A 17,286-nucleotide genomic window follows, 5' to 3' on the forward strand; every position below is an offset into this window, starting at 1 on the left:
GGCAAGCACACATGCTTCCTGATACAGACTCAGGTCGGGTAGTGCGAGACCTCCTCTGTGTCGAGGGTGTATCATTCTAGCATGTGCCATTTTTGGGGGGTGCGATTTTCACAGGTATTATGTCAAGACAACTCTGCATTTATCGAGATATGGTTTGTGGAAAGAATTGTTTTAAAATGTGTCCAGCTCGCTTTGTTGTTGGTCATGAGCTGTAATGAGATCATTATGTGACGTCACCAGTTCTTCCAATTTGCGCTCTAGAGTGTCGGTTCTATCCCCAATGGCTTTTAGCTCAACCTTGACTTCACGTATAGCACCTGTGAGGTCGTGGGTTAAGTCCGATTTGAAGGCCGTCAAGACCTGGCAAAGGGTCTTCACAGTAAAAGGAGCATCAGAATTCGGATCCACGCCCGACACTGAAAGCGAGCTGGTCAGGTCAGACAGATAGGGGCTTTTCGTAGAAGGGGCCGACACTCCTCGAGGTGGCGGGGATGCCTGATGTTGTTTCCGGATTGGGAGAGATACCTGAGGAGGTAGTGTGCCTTTTGCTTTTCTAGGCGCCATAAAGAAAAAATGGAGAAAAAATAAATGATCTGAGAGTAGTGCAGCAGACGGATCCTTCTAGGCTGGTGCGTAATAGAGTAGACAGGATACTGGGTTTCAAATGTAGTCCCATGTTAAACGGTAAGACTCTGGGTGGAAAAGGCACATATTAGAGGTCACATTGCAACGGGCTGTAGGTGTAGAGACGAGGGTCGCCTCAAACCCAATAGTGATGGTAGGAAAACACCAGACAGAGCTTGAGAGCAGTCTCAGATTAGTATGAGAGGGCACGATTGGATGGCAAAATGTGCCGCATTAGCTGCCGCCAGCAGTGTATTATATGTCTTCAATAGGCTGAGGTCACTTGCAGATGCACAGCAGGCAGGGTTTGTGAACTAAAAGGCTGCCACAGAGCTGCTATGCAGTGTATCTGAATTATGCTGCCTGTGGTAATATTAGCTATGGGATGTTTTTCAAGATGGCCGCCGCCAGAATTACCAGCAGAGAGATTCTCTTTCTACCTGCTGTTCCAGGCACAGGAGGGGAGCTTTCGGCCTTTTGCAGGTACCTGAGGGTCTGGGGAGGTCTCCGCTGGTCAGAGGGTGTGTGGGGCGCCCGCAGGAGGTCCGCCGGATTCCGCCGCAGCCGCGAACAGGTCCCTGAGCTCGTCGCCGGGATGCCTCCAAACTCGAGGCCCCGCCTTCTGGAAGTCGAGTAGGCCGCGGGCTCGTAGCGGTGGAAATGATCCCTCAGCAGTGCGGGACTCCTCTCCAGATAGCCCACTGCTGTCAGCAGCTCACTGGGTTACAGCAGGGGCTAATGGAGGCTGTATTGAGCGGGGTTTTGGGTGATTTAGAGCCCTAAATTGCAGGAACTCCAGTCCAAGATGTCCGTGTAGGACAGCGTCCAAGCCACGCCCCTCAAATACATATCCTTTTAATAACAAATATATACATCAATGAGCTTTGGAACTCAGATAATATGTGGGTGTATTGTTTTATGGTATGCTGTGTTTTGCGATGTATAGCGCACATTCATAGCACATGGTAATAAGTTGTGCAGGCGTCCACAATATATATTAGAGCGGGCATTTTAAATATTTGTTAGAAAGCAATTTGACATTTACAGCAGTTTTTCTGAGTTTTGACCTGATCGCAGCACTGCAAAAAGTTGCTAGCAAGCGATCAACTCGGAATGACCCCCAATGTGTAATGGGCATAACGGTTCTGTAATAATGTGTAATCAGCATTATGGTGTGTAATAATGTGTAATCAGCAATACAGGTGTGTAATGGGCATTACGGTGTGTAATAATGTGTAATGGGCATTACTGTGTAATAATGTGTAATGGCTATATTGGTGTGTAAACGGGATTTTAATATCTACCGTTAAATCCCTTTCTCAAAGTCCATAAGGGATACTGGGGTGAACTTGGTATGATGGGGTATAGAAGGGGTCCAAAGGAGTCAGTGCACTTTAAATTTATTCCACTGGGTGTGCTGGCTCCTCCCCTACTTGCCCCCTCCCACAGGCAGTTAAGCAAAAACAGTGCCCAAAGGAGAAAGGACATACTTGAGAGAAGGAACATAACAACGAGTGGTGAGATTCACACACCAGCACACCATAACAGAAAACAACCAGCAACGGCTGGAACAAACAGTAACAGCTGAACAGGTAACTTTTTAGAAGAGAAAAAAACCTGCAGAAAAGTCTACGCACTTAGGTGGGCACCCAGTATCCCTTATGGACTACGAGAAAGGGATTTACAGGTAGGTATTAAAATCCAGTTTTCTCTGGCATCCATAAGGGATTCTGGGGTGAACTTAGTACGATGGGGACGTCCCAAAGCATCCAGAATGGGCCGGAACATGTGGAGACATCTGTAAAACTGCTTGCCAAAACTGGGTATCCTCTTTGGCCAGGGTATTAAACCTGTAGAACTTTACAAAAGTGTTCTTCCCTGACCAGGTAGCAGCTCGGCATAATTGTAAGGCCAAGACTCCATGGGCAGCAGCCCAGGAATACCCCACAGATCTTGTATAGTGGGCCTTCAGAGACTGTGGAACAGGTAAGGCTGCCAACACAGGCCTGTTGGATAGTCAACCTAATCAAAAGAGCAATGGACTGCTTAGAAGCAGGGAAACCCTTCTTCTGTGTATCATAGAGTACAAAAAGAGAATCCATCTTTCTGATCCGAGCCATCCTCTTGACATAAATTTTCAAGGCTCGCACAGCACTAGATAGGACAACAATTGGTTGATTCAGGAGGAATGCAGAGACAACCTTTGGCAGGAACTGCTGTCTAGTCCTGAGCTCTGCTCTGGCCTCGTAAAAGACCAGGTAGGGACTTTTACATAATAAACTCGGAGACATACCTAGCAGAAGCTAGGGCCAGCAACATCACCATCTTCCATGTGAGGTAATTATATTCCACCGACGTCAAAGGTTCAAAACAGGAGGACTGCAGAAATTCTAACACTACATTCAGATCCCAGGTTGCCGTGGGTGACACAAATGGAGGCTGTATGTGGAGAACTCCTTGTAAGAAAGTCTGAACCTCTGGCTATACAGTCAACTTTTTCTGTAAGAAAATTGAGAGAGCTCAGATTTGTATCTTGAGGGACCCCAAACGCAGGCCCTTATCCACACCAGGCTGCATGAAACGTAAAAACATCCTAAATGAAAACCCACCGGTGGATATGTGCGTTCCTCGCACCAGGAGACATATCTCCTCCAGATATGATGATAGTGTTTTGACGTTACCTGCTTTCGAGCCCGGACCATAATTGCAATAACCTTATTGGAAAGGCCTTTTCGAGCTAAGATGTTTTGCTCAACTTCCACGTTGTCAAAGACACCGTAAGTCCGGGTAGACGAATGGTCCTTGTAGAAGATTTTTTCTCAGTGGCAGGGGCCAAGGGTCTGCCACGGACATGTCCAGAAGATCGCCGTACAATGCCCTCTGAGGCAATCAGGATTGTCTGAATTCCCTGATTCCTGATTCGTTTGAGCACCATCGGTAGCAACGGAATCGGAGGAAACAGGTAAACCAACCGATAAGGCCAAGGAGATGTCAGTGCATCTATTTCCCTAGCTTGAGGGTCCCTGGTTCTGGAGCAATACCAGCGAAGCATATTGTTGAGTCGAGAGGCCATCAAGTCTATCTGTGGGCAGCCCCACAAGTTGATGATCTGTTGAAAAACCTGCTGGTGGAGGCCTCACTCTCCTGGGTGGAGATCGTGATCACTCAGAAAGTCCGCTTCCCAGTTGTCCACCCCTGGAAAAAAAATGGCGGACATGGCTCTTGTGTTTCTTCCACCCAGAGGAGTATCTTTGACATCTCTTGCATGCAGGCTCTGCTTTTTGTCCCTCCTTGTCAATTTATGTAAGCCACTGCCGTGGCACCGTCTGACAACCTCGATCGCTCGATCCCTGAGCAGAGGAGAAGCCTGAAGCATAGCATTGTAGATCGCCCGAAGTTCCAGAATATTGATAATAAGTAGGGATTCGTGGGCTGACCACCTGCCCTGGAACTGAGCCCCTTGGGTGACAGATCCCCATCCCCTCAGACACGCATCTGTTGTCAGAAGGATCCAATCCTGGATCCCGAAACTTCGACCTTCCAGTAGGTTGGAGGACGGTAACAACCACAGTAGGGAAATCCTGGCTTGAGGTGACAGACGTATTCCATCTTCCCCAACAATTTTATGCAAAGATGGATGGATATTCTTGTAGGCCGAAGGATCATTCGGACCATCTCCTGATGCGTTCTCGCTTTGTCCTCTGGGAGAAAGACTTTTTGGGCCGCTGTATCCAGTAAAATTGCCAGGAACAGGAGATGCTGAGTCGGTTCCAGTTGGGACTTCTGGAAATTGAGGATCCACCCATGTTGCAACAGATCTATATGGATCAATAACAGCTTCCTGGATCTTGAGTTTATAAAAAGATCATCCAGATAAGGAACCACATTGACCCCCTGGACTCAGAGTTGGAACATCATCTCCGCCATCACCTTTGTGAAGACCCTCGGATCTGTGGACAGGCCGAAGGGTAACGCCTGAAACTGACAGTGATTGTTCAGTAGGGCAAACCTCAGAAAAGCTTGGTGAGGGGACCAAATCGGGATGTGGAGATAAGCATCCTTTATATCCAGAGAGACCATGAACTCCCATTCTTTCAGGCCCGCAATTACCGCCTGCAGGGACTCCATCTTGAATTTGAAAACCTTGAGGTAAGGGTTCAGGGATTTGAGATTCAGAATGGGTCTTACCGATCCATCTGATTTCGGTACCATAAACAGGTTGGAGTAGTATCCTTTTCTTTGTTTCAGCAGTGGTACTGGAACAATGACCTGGGACTGGACCAATTTGAGGATAGCTTTTTGTAGCGTAACTCTGGTATGGTCCTAAACTGGTAAGCCTGATTGAAAAATCGTTGGGGAGGAGCGCTGTCGACCTCCAGCTTGTAACCTTGGGAAATGAGTTCCTTTACCCAGGTATCCTGGCAAGAGTCTGCCCAGATGTGGCTGAAGTGATGTAGACAAGCTCCCACCTTGAGATCACCCCAGGGTGGGTAGCCACCATCATGCTGAAGCTTTTGTGGAAGCTGCACTGGTGTTTGGGTCCTGGGAAATAGCTGTAGCAGCTGGTTTTCTAGTCTTACCACTGGTGTCTCGTGCCGCATTGGAGGTAGGTGCAAGGTCTGCAACAGCCTGTTGCAGTTGTAGTGTTGTTTGCATATTAGCATCAAGCTGGGATGACATGTCAGCCATCATAGTTTTTTTTTATTTATTTTTTTTTAAACAATTTATTGAGTTGGTCACAACACAATACCATTAACAAAAAATAATTACCGGTGATGCAATCACAAATATCAGAATAAGAAACAGTAATGCTATATTGGTAACTGACATATAGTGAACCATTTTTAACATAAGTGAGGGACGAGGAAGAGTTCCTCAACTGAACCGGTCATAGAACCGGTATAAGCTGAAAGAGAAAGAGAGAAAGAAAAAAAGAAAGAAGAAAGGAGAAAAAAGAGCTAGAGAAAAAGATAGTATCCCTGGGGTGGGACCTCGGAGGGGGAGGGGGGGGGGGCGTATCAATAATTAATACCAGGTCTGGGCAGTTTCAGAAAAAAGGAGACTGAGCATTCTGGGAAGCCATCCATGGACCCCACACTCTGCCAAATGAAGAGGCGGAGTGATTAATTAAGCTTGTCATGTACTCCATTTTATATATGTACCATATACGAGAGAGAACTGTTTTTAATGAGGGTGCAGTGGGTTTCTTCCAGTCTACCGCTATTTGGCATGTAGTAGCTGAAATTATGTGCCGCATCAGTTTATTTTGATGCCTATTTAATGCCGGGAAACCCAATGGGAGTAGTACAAATTTAGGGTCGAGGGGGACGGAGATTTCAAAGATCTGTGAAATAAGAGCAATGATGTATTTCCAAAGTGCAGTTAGTTTCGGACAGGACCACCACACGTGAATAAAGGTGCCTTCCTCTTGACAGCCCCTCCAGCATCTATCTGAGGTATTCGGGTACATAGCACTTAAACGGGAGGGCACATAGTACCACCTATACAGAATTTTATAAATATTTTCTTTTACCTTGACACAAATTGAGCTTGAGGTGGCATTTCCCCAGATCTCCTCCCATTCTTCCGGATCTAACTGGGTACCTAAATCCTTTTCCCAAGCCGATTCATGGGGGTCTCGTATGGCGGGGGCTTCCTCAGTCATTAACGTATATAAGGTAGAAATTAGACCTTTAGTAGAGGAGCGACGTAGGCAAAGAGTTTCAAAATTGGTAAGGGGCCTATTAACCAAAAGATTACCCTTTGTAGAGTGAAAGTGTCTGATCTGTAGAAAACAGAAGAAATCTTTGGATGGGAGATCTGCTCTCTCCTGAATCTGAGAAAACTGGGGAAAGTGGAGGTCTCTAGTGATATCATTAAGAAATAGAATGTCGTTCCGCTTCCAGCAGGCAAAGGATGTTTTAACCATCCCGGGAGGGAAATCAGGGTTATGAAATAGGGGAATTATTGGAGATGGAGTGGGGGCCAGTTTATATTTCCTATTGGCAAAATCCCAGATAGATAAGGAACGAGAAACAATAGGATGTGCCCTCACAGATCGTGGGCGGGTCTCTCTAGTTAGCCAAAGGAGGGAGGAGGTGGTGGTAAGGCCCAATTCATCAGCTTCAATATTGACCCAAACCTTTTTCATATGAGAGCGGCACCATTGGACACATTGAGCCAGTTGGGATGCCAAATAGTATCTCTTAAAGTCGGGAATACCCAGTCCTCCAGCGTGCGATGGTCGCTGTAATATTTTCAACCTAACTCTAGGGCGCTTGCCATTCCAAACAAAGTGAGAAGTTTGAAATTGTAAAAATTTGAAAACATAGGGAGGTATATAAATTGGCAGAGTTTGAAAGAGATATAAGAGCCGAGGAAGAACATTCATCTTCACCGAGTTCATTCTACCGATCCATGATATATATTGAGACGACCACGCTTGAAGGTCAGATTTGATTTGGTCTAGAATGCGGGGGAAATTGGCCTGGAAGAGCTGGTGAAGGCTACGTGTCAAGAAGATACCCAAGTATTTTATCTTTTGTTTATGCCAATGAAAGGGGAATGACGTTTCCAACACACGTTTGGTGGGAGCTGGTATGTAGAAATCAAGTACCTCAGTCTTACTCGTATTAATTTTGTAGCCTGAATATAAGGAGTAAAGATCGATTTCAGAAAGGAGTGGTTGTAAAGCCTGGATAGGGTTGGAAAGAGAAATTAAAACGTCATCTGCATATAAGGCTACTTTGTGCTCTGAGGAGCCAACTCTCACCCCCGAGATAGTTGGGTTGCTGCGAATCCTGGCAGCTAAGGGTTCCATTACTAATGCAAAAATCAGGGGCGAGAGTGGGCAACCTTGTCTAGTACCGTTGGCTATCCCGAAGCCCGAGGAAGTTATTTGGTTAACGGAGACTCTTGCCGTTGGAGAACGGTATAAAGCCGAAATACCGTCGTAAAACTTTCCAGAGAACCCCATAATACGGAGGACTGCGAAGGCGAAAGGCCACGAAATACGGTCAAATGCCTTCTCCGCATCCAACGCCATTAGGAGGGCGGGCGTTTTGTGCTTGTGAATAGAGTGCAGTAAGTCAATAGTTCTCCTGGTGTTATCGGGTGCCTGTCGACCAGGAATAAAACCTACCTGGTCGGGGTGGACCAAGTAAGAAAGAAGGGGAGCCAAACGAGAGGCCAAAATCTTAGCGTAAATTTTCAGGTCAACGTTTAGCAGAGATATTGGTCTATAGTTTTGGCAAAGCGTGGGGTCCCTATCGGGCTTCGGGATTACCACAATACCAGCCTGAGTAGTAGCCGAGTCAAATGATGCTCCGTCCAGAATGTTATTGAAGAGAGATGTAAGGTGGGGTACCAGTTCCGTGAGAAATGTCTTATAATATTGGGCAGTCAGCCCATCAGGGCCTGGGGCTGCTGAAGATCTCATTGACTGAATAGCCATTGTCGTCTCCTCTATAGAAATGGGTTTGTTTAGTACTAAAAGCTGGGATTCGGAAATGCGGGGCAAAGGTGTTGATGACAAATATGAATGCACCTCCTCGGCTCTATTAGGGGAAGACAAGATTGGGTCTGGCAGATTGTAAAGCGAGGTATAATATTCTTTGAATTCATCCACCATAACCTTGGGATCATAAGTGTAGGATTTCAGTTTGCTAGAATACATTTTAGTGATCATACTTTTCGCCTGTTGACTTCTCAATTTGTTTGCCAGGACTGTATCTACTTTATCGGCTTTGTCGTAAAAACGTTGCCGTAGTTTCTGGAGAATAGTCGCTGCACGATTAGACAGTAAGGTATTTAACTGACCTTTGAGTCTGTCAATTTGTGACAGTAAGGTAGCACAAGAAGACTGTCTATATTGTGCAGTTAAAGAAGCTATTTGAGATTCAATGGAAGAGATGTCCTGGGCAGCCTTTTTTTTAATCGCAACAGATTTTGCTATTAGATGACCCCGAAGGGTGGCCTTATGAGCTTCCCAAAGAACCCCAGGAGAGATATCAGGGGAGGAGTTGTCCTCAAAATAATGTTGTATGGCCACCTTAATTTCAGCTTGAGTGGAGGGGTGTTGTAAAATAGAGTCATTGAGTCGCCACTTGCGCTCCCCACGAGGGATTCTGTAGATATCCAATAGGATATAGACCCCAGAGTGGTCGGTCCATGTGAATGGTGTTATCCCCGCATCAACAACCAGGGAAGAGATAGAATGAGATATATGTAACATATCAATCCGCGAATACAGTTTATGAGGAGCTGAAAAGTGAGTGTAATCCTTTGCCGAAGAGTGTTTTAAACGCCAAGAGTCACACAAACTGTATTGCTTCAGGGAAGAAATAAGAGTGTTTGAGGCCTTCAGGGAGGCGGGAGTCAATTTATGAGGATGAGGAGAGGTGCCGAGAGTGAGTCTATCTAAAAGTGGGTCAAGTATAGTATTGAAGTCTCCCCCCAAAACTATATGTCCCTGTGCAGATCTACCGATATGTCTAAATAGTGAGTGAAAGAACTGGGACTGGTCTTGGTTGGGAGCATATACTGAGATCAAAGTCAGGGTCTCAGACCTAATAGTGCCTGACACCATTATATAGCGTCCCTCTGGGTCCGCTATTGTGTGGGTATGTAAAAACGGGATGCTGCGATGAATTAGGATAGCAACGCCTCGTTTCTTGCAATTGGCGGATGCAAAGAAAGTCTGAGAGAATTGTTTACCTTTAAGCTGTGAGTGATGACCAGTGAGGTGAGTCTCCTGAAGAAATATTATATCTGCTTTCTCCCGTCTGCATGCGCTCAGGACAATAGTGCGTTTCCTAGGGGAATTGAGTCCATTTACGTTAATGGAGAGAAGCTTAAGTGCCATAGGGTACCACAAGGGAGGATCTTAACATAACCTGCCACGGTCGACATTCCATAATGAAAGGAAAGTCAGTCCTCACAATCCGCCGAGGACCGCCCCAAAGAAGGAAAAGAGAAACAGAAAAAGGGAGGAGTAAAGATACAGTCAAGAGAAAAAAGAAGAAGTTAAGTAGGAGAGAAGAGCCCATATGGGCAAGAACCCTGTAAAGATGGGTCCCGCGTAGGGACCGCCACAAAAAGTACAATCCATCAGAATGAACAATTAAGGAAGGGAGCATGGGGGGTAGTGGCAAAAACATATAACACGGCTGTTTGAAAACCTGAACCTATAGATTTCAGCCTGAGCTTAAACAATTAAAACAAGTCCCCAACATCATGAGGGGGTTATCGTCGTCAAACCTGTGGGGGGAAGAGAGATGGATGAAAGGGGGAGGGGGGGGGAAGGGGGGGGGGGAAAGGACCCGCAACACACCGAAACATACGCTCATCAAAAATCACATTGTGTAGAAGGCTACATCTATCATGTTATGACATAACTATTGAAAGGATATCAATATTACAGTCAGATTGTGCGAAAGGACACGCCTGCCCATCAGTAAAGACCATGAGGGAATATATAAAATCACCAACAAAACCAGGCAGAGACCCGGTGCAGCCAGTCATTTTCAAGTATGGTCGCCAGTCTTTTCTTGTCGACGGGTCACCCTTGTCCACTCCGGCTGCGGTGGTCGGGGACGTTGAGGCTTCGGGGATAACGCAGAAGTGGCGGAAGAAGAAGCCTCTTCCGGAAGAATATCAAGCTTATCCAATAGGTCCTGTCCCTGCGTCAGGGTTTTAATAGCATGAACCGTGTTGTTGGCAAAAACATGAAGCATAAAAGGGAATCCCCAACGATAACGAATTTGTTGTTGACGGAGGACTCTTGTGATTGGTTGGAGATCTCGACGTTTTTGGATCGTCGAGGGAGCCAGATCCTGAAATATTTGAATCTGTATCTCTCGGAAGGTAATGTCTTGGGTATCACGGATTAATGATAGGATTCTTTCTTTGGAGCGGTAGTAGTGTAGGCGTACTATCACGTCTCTAGGTGGTTGAGACGGAGAGGGCTTGGAACGTAGAGCTCTATGCGCTCTGTCGCACATGCAGTCCTCTTCGGTAAGTTCAGGAACTAGAAATTGGAACAGGTCTTTTAAGAAAGCAGGAAGCGCTGAACTCTGGATCGATTCCGGCACATGGCGTATTCTAAGATTATTACGGCGCGAACAATTTTCTTGGTCTTCTTGGCGTTCCTTTAACCATTCCATCTCCTCATGAAGCCTGGAAAGTTCCTTATCAAGGCGTTGCTGTGACCGACAGAGGTCGTCCGTTTTTGATTCTAAAAGATCCGTTCTGTTGCCCAGAGAAGCAATCTCAGTTTTAAATTCCGATACCGCTTTAGACAGTTCTTGTTTAAAGGCAGATTGGACGCCTTCCAAAAGGCCCGTCATTACCGCTTGGATCTGTGGATCAATGCTCGGTACCGAAGAGACAGGGGAGGTGGGAGATTCCGGAGAAGCCATTTGAGATGCTGCACTTTTAGCTTTGTTACCAAAGAAATTTGTAGAAGCTGGGGGATTTTACTTTTTGTTCTGTGCCATAATCAACACATTAAAGCAGATTCAATCTTCAAAAAAAAATAGTTATGGTATATCACAAAATAAAAATAAAAAAATAAAAAAAGGGGGGGGGAGCCACAGGTCGTCACAAAGGTAAATATCAGCAAATCAGGACAGCCGTGCATCACACATTCAGAGGAGCATAATGATACCACGTCTGGGCATCTTAGTACTGCAGAAGTAAATCCAGGTCCGGTGTAGCAGAGAAGAGTGGTAGCTCAATAGCTGCGCCCTGGGTTCAAACCGACGGGTATGACCACAGTGCGTCCGGGATCACAAAATGGCAGATGCAAGTCCACCGCGGGTGCTGCACAGAACCCCCCACTATGGTAGATGAGACAGAAAATGTAGCTAAGCCGGGTTGGGGAGGCACACGGAGTCAGCAGCTGTCCGGGGGCCGGGGAGCAGGCTCAAGACGGCAGGAACTGTGGGTCTCACTGTCACCCTGTCAGCGGGTGCGTGACGCCAGACGGGCTAGGCTGTAAGGAGAGGCACCTCGTATAATTATCGTTGTAGCGGATGAAATAGGGTGGCACAGTAGACTTGGGGTGCTCAATACAGGAAAGTGTTGGGAAAGATAATTGCAATCAGAGAAGCCGCCACTAGGGGGAGCTCCAACATTAAATTCACTACAGGCAACTCGTAGCTAGGAGCCGCTGATTTCAATCAAGCAGTGAGATGGGTGAGGGAAGGGGGAGCAAGTGCACGGCCAGATCAACACTTCTACTCACCACCCCAACCTTAGCCTTCCAGACAGACCAGCACAAGGGAGTAAGGCTCTGCTAACTGCTCTCCTCCAAACGGTCGTCAGGCATCCACTCAGCCGTAGCAATGCGGGTCTGCACCTCTCGGCTCCACAAGATGGCCACCGCTGACAGGCTCCAGCTGGGTCCCTCCGGGCAGCCACGGCACAACGTCTCACAGCCAGGTGGGTTTTAAGGGGATCCCTGTCCTCCCGTTGCCGCTCACAGTCTGGGCTCTCTAGGAACGGGTGGGGGCCGCCACTGAGGTCACGGCGCCCAGTCCCGCCGGGCGTCCGCCCTGTAGTCTCCGCACGGCAGGTCCCGGCTTCTTGGTCACGAGGGGGCCGCAACCTGCAAGGGCAGAGAATCTCTGTCCTCCGGCTCCGCAGCACACCCCCGGCTGCCCGAGCGAGTGTAGGGAACGGGACAGTTGTTCTAGTGGGTATGGGCAGGCTTCAGCACTGAATAGGAGGCTAATTGACAGGGATTTTGCCAGAGCTCAGCCAAAACGCGTCCTCTCGGTTAGTTTGCTAAGCCACACCCCCCCAGCCATCATAGTCTTAATGCCATGAGCCAAGAAGTCTCCTGACCCTCCCCCCTAGTTTCCACACAGACCTGAGAAGACTGACTGCAATGGTCACACAATAGGGACCCAGTGGTAGAAGGGGAGAATCTGGTATGACAAACTTTGCATACAGCATGTTTAACCATATTGATAGAGAACAACACTCACACACACACAAAAAACTCACAGACAAGTTTAACCAGCCTGCCTCACTGCGTGTGTGATAGAGACTCAGAGTGAGAGAACAGCCCCCCCCCCCCACTCCCCTCGCTTGTAGTAACAACTACAAGCTGAAATATATCTATATACCAGTAATCCGGATTGTGTGTCTTTTTAAAGACACAATGGGGGTCATTCTGAGTTGTTCGCCAGCTGTTTTCATTCGCAGCGCAGCGATTAAGCCAAAAAGCATCACTTCCGTGCATGCGGCGGAATGCGCACGCGCGACGTACTTTCACAACAGCCGAAGTAGTTTCACACAAGGACTAGCGACGCTTTTCAGTCGCACTGCTGGCCGCAGAGTGATTGACATGAAGTGGGTGGTTCTGGGTGGTACCTGACCGTTTTCTGGGAGTGTGCTGGAAAACGCAGGCGTGTCACATACAAACGCAGGCGTGCCAGAGAAAGCGCAGGTATGGCTGGCCAAACGTAGGGCGTGTTTGTGACATCAAAACAGGAACTAAATAGTCTGAAGTAGGTCTGCAGCTACTCAGAAACTGCTTGATAATATTTTGGTGCAGCAGTGCGATCCTTTCATTCGCACTTCTGTTAAGCTAAGATACACTTCCAGAGGGCGGCGGCTTAGTATTTGCACGGCTGCTAAAAGCACCTAGCGAGCGATCAACTCGGAATGAGGGCCTATATTGTGTGCAATAGCGGCTCTCCCCCTGCTAGTACACCCCTGTACCAGTTTCCAGTGTCTCCCGGATCTCTGGAGGAGCTGCGTGTCCTTGAAGCTGCTGCTTATGCAGAGGAAGGCACTAAAATGCCGCTGGTACCACTCTGAACAAGCTCCGCCCCCTATAATGGCGCAGGAGCCACTGACAATGTTTATACTAGCCAAGTCTCCCACAGTGTGCAAACCTCACAGATTAGCTAGTTTGTACAATCTCTGCCAGTTCTGCACAGGGGGGCTGAAGCGGGTACCCCCGTGGAGGGTCCCACTTGCCACCGTGTTGCACCGCACCAAGAACCGGGGGCCCTGGTTTTTTACTCACCACTCTTCTCACCTTCAGGCAGTGTTAGGGGTGTGCAGTGTGCTGCGGTTGTGACCGCCAAGGCGCAGTGCTCCAAGGAACAACAACCTCTCAGGGCGGTGGTCGTGCAGAGGGGTAGTGGCTCTGACACCTTACAGAGGCTGGTAACCCTCCCCCCTAACTCCCACGGTGCCGGTATACTGTTGCCCAGACAGTATACCTAAAATAACAAAGTTTAAAACAAAACTGAAAAAAAATTCTCCATAGAAAAGTTAAAAAACATAGAGGACATGTACTCGGCACAAAAAATGACCACAGGTGTAAAAAGATGGAAAAGGAGGGTGTCAGGCGTTCCGTACTGCCCACTCACCAACCACCTAACCGAGTAATAATAATAATAATAATAATTTTATTTATATAGCGCTCTTTCTCCAATAGGACTCAAGGCGCTTAACAGATACACAGCATAATATAGTACAGAAAAATAATGAAGTACATTTTTCATAAAATACAGAAGCATGAAGATACTAAAAGAGACACTATGGAAATGCTTGAGTAAACAGGAAAGTCTTGAGTCTACTTTTGAAGGATTCTATAGTTGGGGCCTCTCGCACTGTGCTGGGAAGTGAGTTCCATAGAGTCGGAGCCGCATGACTAAAAGCTCGACCCCCAGATGAATTACGGTAGATTCTAGGTACTGCTAAAAGTCCTTCATCTACAGATCGCAGTAATCGAGTGGGGCAGTATGGGATCAGAAGCTGTTTCAGGTACCTTGGGCCTTGGTCATGTAATGCTTTGAAACTCAGTAAGCCAATCTTGAAGAGGATTCGCCATCTTACAGGCAGCCAGTGAAGGGAGTAGAGGATGGGTGTTATGTGGCTGGAACGGGGCTGGTTGGTCAACAGCCTGGCAGCTGTGTTTTGCACCAGCTGTAAGCGTTGCAATTCTTTTGCTGGTAGACCAAGGTAGAGGGCATTACAGTAGTCTAATCGAGATGATACAAATGCATGTATGACTTTTGGCATATCATCTGAGGGAATTAAGTGCTTGATTCTGGCTATGTTCCTCAGGTGAAAGAATGAGGATTTGATTGTGGCTGATATCTGATGTTTAAGTGTCAAGCCATCATCCAGGACAACGCCAAGATTCCGCACATGATCACTGGTCTGTAATTCTGAATCCCCGAGTGTAAGTCCAGTTGGTTGGCTATGCTGCAGTCTTGTCCTTTGATGTTTCGGTCGTATTATAAGGACCTCTGTTTTATCCGGGTTCAGTCGCAGCCAACTGGCGCTCATCCACTCCTGTAGTTCAGCTAGACAGCCATTCAGGGTTGCTACTGGGTTATCAGTGCCCGGAGCAAAGGACAAGTACAGTTGTGTATCATCTGCATAGCAGTGGTAGACCAGGCCATGGCGCCTGATTATTTCGCCCAATGGGAGCATGTATACTGCAAAAAGCATGGGGGATAGTATAGAACCTTGTGGGACACCACATGGCAATGGCACTGGTGGTGATGAGTATAATCCAGATGATACTCTCTGTGACCTGCCTGTGAGAAATGATTTGAACCAGTTTAGGACTGTGCCATCCAGACCACAGAAGTGTATCAGTCGCTCAATCAGAAGCCCGTGGTCCACGGTATCAAATGCTGCCGAGAGATCCAGAAGGATTAATATTGAACAGTCACCTCTGTCTTTTGCCATCAGAAGATCATTTAACACACACACCAGGGCTGTTTCAGTGCTATGTCTTCTCCTGAATCCTACATGTCCTCTATGTTTTTTAACATTTCTATGGATTTTTTTTTTACTTTTTGCTAAATTTTTAATAAACTGTAACCCCCTTTTCTATGGACTTGGAATCTGGTATTTGATTATTTTTCCGGTCTCCGGTATAAAGAAACCTTGATGTGAGTGTAACAGCTTAAATCATTGTGAGTGGGGTATGTACATCCTTATTGAACAACCATCACTAGCTGATTTCAGTTGAAAGATACCTCTATGTGTTTTCAACTACAATGATAGTGTGAGTTTGGGTACGCACATGTATGTACCCACAACTACATCATTTGGATTTTCACATCTAAACAAGGATATATCCATTCAAGAGTGGGTTCCACATAAATATACCATTATATGTTTATTTACCATTTCCACTGAGTACGGTACACCAGGGCCGAAACTAGGGGGGGGGGGGGGGGGGGGGGGCAGGCGACCTGGGCGCCGGATTGGAGGGGGCGCCGAGACCCCCTAACACCCGCCGCGGCACTTTTAGACTTTGAAACCCCCTTCTCCCGAGTGCCCAGCTCGGGGGCGGGGTTTTGCAAAATGACGCGATTGCGTCGTGACGTCACGGCGCAAACGCGTCATTCCACGAAACCCCGCCGGAGGAGGGAGAAGGGGAAGCCGCGCAGACGAGGAGGGAGAGGCGGCTGAAGAGCGGCGAGAACCGCTTCAAATGTAAGTCAGCCCCTCTCCCTTCCTCTCTCTCTCTCCCTCCACCACCTGCCGCAATGTGTAAAATGGGGACCTGTGCCTGCCGCAATGTGTAAAATGGGGACACTTTCCTGCCGCAATGTGTAAAATGGGGACACTTTTTCCTGCCGTGCTGTGTAAAATGGGGACCCGTGCTTGCCGCAATGTGTAAAATGGGGACACTTCCTGCCGCAATGTGTAAAATGGGGACACTTGCCAGCGTACTGTGTAAAATGGGGACCTGTGCCTGTTGCAATGTGTAAAATGGGGACACTTTTTCCTGCCGTGCTGTGTAGAATGGGGACCTGTGCTTGCCACAATGTGTAAAATGGGGACACTTTCCTGCCGCAATGTGTAAAATGGGGACACTTGCCAGCGTACTGTGTAAAATGGGGACCTGTGCCTGCCGCAATGTGTAAAATGGGGACACTTTTTCCTGCCATGCTGTGTAAAATGGGGACCTGTGCTTGCCACAATGTGTAAAATGGGGACACTTTCCTGCCGCAATGTGTAAAATGGGGACACTTTTTCCTGCCGTGCTGTGTAAAATGGGGACCTGTGCCTGCTGCAATTCGTAAAATGGGGACACTTTCCTGCCGCAATGTGTAAAATGGGGACACTTGCCAGCGTACTGTGTAAAATGGGGACCTGTGCCTGCCGCAATGTGTAAAATGGGGACACTTTTTCCTGCCGCAATGTGTAAAATGGGGACACTTTTTCCTGCCGCAATGTGTAAAATGGGGACACTTTTTCCTGCCGTGCTGTGTAAAATGGGGACCTGTGCCTGCCGCAATGTGTAAAATGGGGACACTTTTTCCTGCCGCAATGTGTAAAATGGTGACACTTTTTCCTGCCGCAATGTGTAAAATGGGGACACTTTTTCCTGCCGCAATGTGTAAAATGGGGATACCTGTCTGCCGCAATGTGTAAAATGGGGTCACCTGTCTGCCGCAATGTGTAAAATGGGGAATGGGGACACTTGCCTGTCGTACTGTGTAAAATAGGGACACTTTTTCCTGGATATGAAATTTATGTTAGAAAAGGCAATTTTTCAGGTAAAAAAGTTCTGAAAGAGATATATATATATATATATATATATATATATATATAAATATTTGTATTAATTTATTTATTTTAAATTGTTTGTTTTTAATTATTTTTATTTATTTA

The 17,286-nt window shown here is 47.1% G+C and overlaps 1 protein-coding gene across 1 annotated transcript in view; it reads left to right on the forward strand.

The window, feature by feature from the left end:
• Positions 1 to 17,286, forward strand: part of LOC134983269 (uncharacterized) — a 402,217-nt gene that overhangs the window by 22,904 nt on the left and 362,027 nt on the right. The window lies entirely within an intron of this gene.

This window comes from Pseudophryne corroboree (genome assembly GCF_028390025.1).
Source record: "Pseudophryne corroboree isolate aPseCor3 chromosome 3 unlocalized genomic scaffold, aPseCor3.hap2 SUPER_3_unloc_11, whole genome shotgun sequence".
In the NCBI taxonomy this organism is placed as follows: domain Eukaryota; kingdom Metazoa; phylum Chordata; class Amphibia; order Anura; family Myobatrachidae; genus Pseudophryne; species Pseudophryne corroboree.